Genomic DNA, 7,176 nt, shown 5'->3' on the forward strand with positions numbered 1-7,176 from the left:
ATAGTTTCAACACAACACAACAAACACCCATTTACACGGCTCAAGCTCCACATACACAACTCACTTCCAACATTTCATATTTCATGATATTCATCCAATTTTACATATTACAAGATACAAACAACCTTTATAACATACAAAGCATAAATGATTCTTACCTTTCTCCTTCAATTTCCCAATAGCCTAGGGTTTCCAAAGATGAAAATATAATGGGTTGATCGCTCCAACGACACCTCCACGCTACTTAGGGACCCCAATATAGTGGGTTTACACCAAGGAATTAATTTTAGAAGAGCTAGAAATGGGAGTGGATTTTTCTTGAAGTTGGCCGAGAGCCTTCAATGGAGGGTCTTCAACTTCTTTTATTTTCTAAGTGTTGAAATGAACTAAAGATGACTAGTGGTCATCTTTTAATTCCCCCTTTTTGAGTTGTACAAAATCTTGGCCCACATTAATGTGTTGGATCAATTAAAAGATGACACAAAAAATGGTGTAGGCCACTCCACATTACACGGCTACACATGGGAATTGGATGACTTTTTCAACTTCCAATTTTATCACTTTTGATCCCAAATTCTCCTAATTATTCCATACCAACAAATTCATGAACAACTTATGTCTTAAAAAAAAATCAAAGGTCAAGAATCCCAACTTTGTATCCCGAAATAGCTTTGTCCTCAACTTATCATAATTAATCCGGATTGTTCCAATGCACAAAAATACGGGTTCTAACAAGTTCGAACAAGGACATGGTAAAAATTTGAGAGGTCCTCAAAATTTTGTCCCGGTGTTATGGAAAGGCGAAAGGTGGTTTTATTGGAGATTTGGAGGGTTGCGTTGTTGAAATATTTTGAGTGATCCTCAAAAAATTTGTCCCGGTGTTATAGTTATGGTAACATGAGTTTTCAGAGATAGAAAGGGTAGCGGTTTCAACATGAGCGAAAGTGGCTAGAATTAAATACGCATGCGCTTGATTCTGAGTCCCCTACATACGAAGAAGATTACGAGAAGTTTTACTTGTTTTTAAGCAAGTCAGTGTCTATTTAATGTGTTTTTAGTGTTTTTCAGGTAACAGAACAGATTTGGACTGAAAACAGTTGGAAGTGCAGAAATGGTCGTAAACTCAGTTTACGGACCGTATTCTCAAATACGGGCCGTATTCCATGGTCGTATTAAAGAATAAGAGAAACAGAAAGTCGCTGAGATATGGTGATTTACGAACAACTTTTACGGACCGTATTCCACTTTACGGTCCGTATTTCAAGGCGTATTTAACCATGTGAGCATCTGGCAGAAAGTCGAAGTTTTGGAAGTTGAAAGACGACCTGGCAGTTTACGGACCGTAAACCAATTTACGGTCCGTATTTCAAGAGATCGAAGTTGCTCAAAACTGGGAAGCAAGTCTGGTCGTAAACCAGTTTACGGTCCGTAAACCACTTTACAGACCGTATTTCGTATCGACGGGGATCAAAGTGCAAATATGCAACTTTCACGTTTTCAGAACCTATAAATAGTCATTGTAGGGTTTCAATTATTATCAGTTCTCATATTTTTGTCTTTTGACTTAGAACATTAAATACTCTCTAGTTTTTGAAGGTTCAAACATCAATTCAAGTATTATCAATTCCTCTTTTCTTCCAAAGTAAGCAATTATGAATTCTTCAATTTCTTGTTTCTTGTTCTTTGTCATGAGTAGCTAATTTCCCTTACTAGGGTTGTGAACCCAATTGATGGGTGTTTTGTGATTGGGTTTGTGATTGATATACATATAATGGATTATTAGGGTTTGTTTATTCTTCATTCTTCATTCATAATTAATGGTTGCAAACATTGATTAAAGCCATAAACCTTGATTTATTTGGGAAAATAATTAGGGTTGGTAAGAATAAACAACAAGGACTCAAAGCTTTAAACTTTGTTTAATAAATTCACTTAGGAATAAGAAGAATTTACTTGGCATGATTAATCGTTCTTCATAGTTACTTTCTTATATTTGGGAAAATCATAGAAAGAAATAATCTTTATTTATTGGGAAATAGTAGAGATTCATATAGAGATTAAGTGCATTCATATAATGATCCATTAGAAGTATATCAAGATCAATACCCATGATCATACACTCTATCTAAAGGGGACACAACCTTAGTTTCTTTTACCATAAATTCACAACCAAAGCAATAGTTAGCAATTAGTTACTAAAAACCCAACTTTTACCAAAATCATCGGATTAAGACATTAGACCTAAACATAGCATTCTACGATTTTAGTAACCTTTTCACACCATATTCCCTGTGGGATTCGACCCCAACCTTGTTGGGTTACTATATTTGACAACGTTCGCGTTATACCATTAATAGGTGTAATTTGAGCGTATCAAATTTTGGCGCCGTTGCCGGGGAATACGGTTTTGAAATTACTAAATAGTGTTTGCTTTATTGAAGTCTTTTGCTTATTCCATCACACCTTGTTTGCTACTCTGTGTAAACCAGGTGAACATGAATCAGAATCGGCAAAATCAACGTGTGGTAACCGGGGAATCGGTTGAACAATCGGGCGAATGATTCGGATGATGAGAATGTTTTTTTGAGCTTGTTCCGGAGGAGGATTATGCATCTGCTATTGTTCAACCTCGAGTTGGAGCTGTACTGTGAAAATTGACTCCTCTCTATACCTGTTGTTGAAGCTTGAGGGATACTTTCGGAACTCTACCGAGAATAAACCTCAACGTCATTTGCAGAATTTTATGGATGTGTGTGCTAATCACATCCAGAACAACGTTCCACAAGATGCTATTCGGTTGAGGTTATTCAAATATTCCTTAGCTGGAGAGGCAAGAACATGGTTTGAGAAAGTTGCCCCGAAATTCGATTACTTCATGGGCAGAGATGGTGGCTGCTTTTCTCACAAAATGGTACCCCCTAGCAAGAAGGCTGAAATTCGTGACAAGATCTATGAATTTAAGCAGCGACCGGGGGAACAATTATATGAAGCATGGGAGAGATTCAAGGATTATTTGCAGAAGAGCCCAAATCATGGTTTTTCGGATAACATATTAATGGAGAAGTTCTACCGAGGGTTAGATCCGGTGACGCGATCGATTGCTAATAATGCGGTGATGGTTGTTTCATGAACAAATCTTATCGACGGGTGACCAACATACTTAACAAGTGACGACTCATAATCGGGCTTGGCACTCAAACAATGCTGATGTGGTACCGTTTGGTAGTGCTATGATCCAGAATATAGTAAAGGAGAATCAAGCAAACATTGGCAGAACTTGCAACAAATATTTCCTTGCTGACGAAGAAGTTTGATGAATCCCAGATCAAGAAGGTAAATGTTTGTGAGGAAGATACAGTTTTACCAAAAGGGATGTACCATACTCAAGATGGTCCGTTCCATGATGGGCCCCTATGCAGGTTGAAGATGCTAATTATGTTAATAACTCTCAAGGGGGTTACCAAAGACAGAACTACCAAGGTGGTTATCAGAGTCAGAATCAATGGAGACCTCGGCAAGGTCAAGGTGCTTATAACAACTGCGGGAACTACAACAATAATTATGGTGGTGCGAACCAAGGGAGCTACAACAACGGTAACAATTTTGGGAACAAGAGTTCCAATCCTTATATACCACCGAAAGGGCGGTCAACGAGCAAGGTAGTTCGAAGGTTGAATCAATGCTTGAGAAGATTCGGCAAATCGGTCTAAGTACGAGAGGACTTTATGCGGGTTGACGAGAGACGGTGGGTTCCCATACGGCGGCTATTCGAAGCTTGAGTCACGGATGAGGGATATTTCTAGAGAGCAGCACCCTCCTAAAAAGGGAGGACTTTCGAGTGACACTATTCCAAATCCAAAGAATGGGGGAGGCGGTGTAGACCGTGTGTTTGCCATCACTACTAGGAGTGGTAAAATACTCCAAGGGGCTGATAAGAAGGTGATTGATCTTGAGACAATAGATGAAGAGGATGAGGTGCAGTCTGAAGCACCCATTATTGTTGATGAGAATCCTGCTGACAAGAAGGTTGCTTGATATTCGGAGATAGTGAAGGATGCGAGAACACAAGCAAGCAGACTGTGAAAGGGGCTCTCTCCGCCCTTTGACTCAGCTTTTCAAATCTAAACCTCCCTTTCCTCAGAGGTTGGTAAAGAAGAAGGAAGATGCTAAGTTCGAGAAGTTTTATGATCAGTTGAAGCAGTTGTCTCTTAATTTCCCCTTCTTGGAAGTTGTCAAGGAGATGCCCGGCTTCTTAAATATTTGAAGGACTTGCTGACCAAGAAGAAAACGGTTCAACATGAAATCGTAAGTTTGACTCACACTGTGAGTTCCATCATCTCAACTACTCTTGTTCGGAAAAAGGGAGATCTGGGGCGTTCACCATTCCTTGTTCGTGGACACCATGATTTTGCTCGTGCTTTGTGTGATAATGGGGCGAGTATTAATTTGATGCCCCTTGCTATATACAAACAATCGAGGTTTGGGGATGCCAAGGCCGACTACTATGAGGTTACAAATGGCTGATAGGTCTATCAAAAGACTGTTGGGGTGGTTGATGATGTACTTGTGCGGGTTGGTGATTTTATGTTGCCCGCTGATTTTGTGATTCTTGACTGTGTTGTTGATCGGGACATTCCTATTATTCTGGGGAGACCTTTCCTTGCTACAGGGAGAGCTCTGATGGATTCGGAGAAAAATGAAATCAAGTTCCGAGTCAACGATGAAGAAGTGACTTTTCGGGCTAGCAAGGGATGAAGTTACCAAGTGCTTACGAGAGCATTTCGGTAATTGATTCGGTTGATGTTATTGATGAAGCAGTGGAGTTCAAGATGGAAGAAGAAAGTTTGGGTGAAGCTCTAGCTGGTATTCTTGTTAATTTTGATGCTGAGGACATGGAAGGTTATGTGGAGACAGTAAATTCACTTGTTGGGTTGGGATCATATTCCTACCAACCAAAGAAGCTGAATCTTGATCTGGAAAATAGAACAACTCCTCCAGCAAAGCCTTCGATCATTGAGCCACCTAAATTGGAGCTTAAACAGCTCCCTCACATACGAAGTATGAGTTCCTTGGTCGGACAATACATTGCCGGTGATTGTGTCGGCTCTGCGGCGAGGAGCGATTTTACGGCTTTTGGAGGTGTTGAGGGAGTATAGGCGTGCTATTGGTTGGACCATAGCGGACATTCGAGGTATTCCATCGGGATGCGTGAGCACAAAATCCAGTTGGAGGAAGATAGCAAACCGAGTGTAGAGCATCGAGGCGGCGAACGAGAATATGCAAGAGGTAGTCAAGAAAGAGATCATCAAATGGTTGGATGCGGGAGTGGTTTACCCAATTGCGATAGTAAATGGGTGAGCCCGGTCCAATGTGTTCCTAAGAAGGGCGGCATCACTTTGTGGTGCCAAATGCAAAGAATGAGTTGATCCCAACTAGAACCGTGACCGGATGGAGAGTTTGCATGGACTATCGCAAGCTCAACACAGCCACATGCAAGGACCATTTCCCCATGCCTTTTATTGATCAAATGCTTGATAGGCTAGCGGGGCGTTCCTACTATTGCTTCCTTGATGGTTATTCGGGCTACAATCAGATCAATATTGCTTTGGAAGATCAGGAGAAGACTACTTTTACATGTCCTTATGGGACGTTTGCATTTAGCCGGATGCCTTTTGGTTTGTGTAATGCACCGACCACTTTTCAGAGGTGCATGATGTCAATCTTCTCTGACATGGTAGAGGATTACTTGGAGGTGTTCATGGATGACTTCTCTGTAGTGGGGGATTCGTTTGAGGATTGTCTTGGCCATCGGGTCAAGTGCTGAAAAGATGTGAGGAGACAAATCTCGTTCTAAATTGGGAGAAGTGCCATTTTATGGTGAAGGAAGGGATCGTCCTTGGTCACAAAATCTCTGAAAAGGGAATTGAGGTAGATCAAGCGAAAATTGATGTGATTGCAAAACTTCCACCACCTATCTCAGTCAAAGGTGTCCGAAGTTTCTTGGGACATCTTTGGGTTCTACGGGCGCTTCATCAAAGATTTCTCCAAGATTGCTAACCCAATGTGCAAGCTTCTTGAAAAAGAGGCGAAGTTTGTATTTGATGATAAGTGTCGAAAGGCGTTTGATGAGTTGAAAGAGTGTCTTACTACTGCTCCGATTATTGTTGTGCATGACTGGTCCTTGCCATTTAAACTAATGTGTGATGCTAGTGGTTTTGCAATAGGTGTTGTGCTTGGGCTGAGGTACAATAAAATTATGCACCTGATATATTATGCAAGCAGAACACTGAATGCTGCCTAGATGAACTACACAGTGACGGAGCAAGAGCTGCTTGCCATTGTGTTTGCTTTTGAGAAATTTCGGGCCTACTTGTTGGGGTCCAAAGTAGTGGTTTACACTGATCATGCAGCCTTGAGATACCTCATGGCAAAGAAGGAAGCAAAGCCGCGACTGATCAGATGGGTGCTATTCTTTGCAAGAGTTTGATTTTGAGGTGAAGGATCGCAAGGGCACTGAAAACCAAGTTCTTGACCATCTCTCTCGGCTTGAAGAGGCTGGGAGACCTTCTGATGAGCTTGACATAGATGATGCTTTTCCGGATGAGAGGGTTGGCTGTGTCAATGGAGGTGGCACCGTGGTATCTTTGACATTGCAAATTATTTGGTAACAGGTATAGTTCCGGAAGATATCAAAGCCTACCAAAAAAGAAGAAATTCTTGCGGGATGCTCGGCGGTACTGGGACGAGCCTTATTTGTTTCGAACATGCGCTGACAACATCATTCGGCATTGTGTTTCGGAAAGTGAAGTGATGGCGATTCTAAAGGCGTGCCATGACTCTCCTGTTGGGAGTCATCATAGTGAAAATTGGACTGCAGCTAAGGTACTTGAATGCGGTTATTACTGGCCGACCATTTTTCATGATGCTAATTTATTGGTGCGGTCTTGTGATCAATGTCAGAGGCAAGGGAACATAGGCAGAAGGCAAGAGATGCCTATGAATTTTGTTATGGAGGTAGAAGTGTTCGATGTCTGGGGGATTGACTTTATGGGACCCTTTGTGAGTTCAGGTGGCATGAAATACATTCTGGTTGCTGTGGATTATGTGTCAAAATGGGTAGAAGTTGTGGCTTTACCTAATAACGAGGCCAAGAGTGTCATGGGGTTCCTCAAGAAG

General features: G+C 41.4%; 1 non-coding gene across 1 annotated transcript; it reads right to left on the bottom strand.

Moving 5' to 3' along the window:
- Nucleotides 1–2,933: 2,933 nt before the first annotated feature.
- LOC132045887 (small nucleolar RNA R71) lies at nucleotides 2,934–3,039 on the bottom strand. The gene has a single exon (XR_009412555.1). It is a non-coding gene; the product is annotated as a small nucleolar RNA R71 (small nucleolar RNA).
- Between the last annotated feature and the right edge of the window lie 4,137 nt (nucleotides 3,040–7,176).

The sequence above is a fragment of the Lycium ferocissimum genome, unplaced genomic scaffold (genome assembly GCF_029784015.1).
Source record: "Lycium ferocissimum isolate CSIRO_LF1 unplaced genomic scaffold, AGI_CSIRO_Lferr_CH_V1 ctg8468, whole genome shotgun sequence".
In the NCBI taxonomy this organism is placed as follows: domain Eukaryota; kingdom Viridiplantae; phylum Streptophyta; class Magnoliopsida; order Solanales; family Solanaceae; genus Lycium; species Lycium ferocissimum.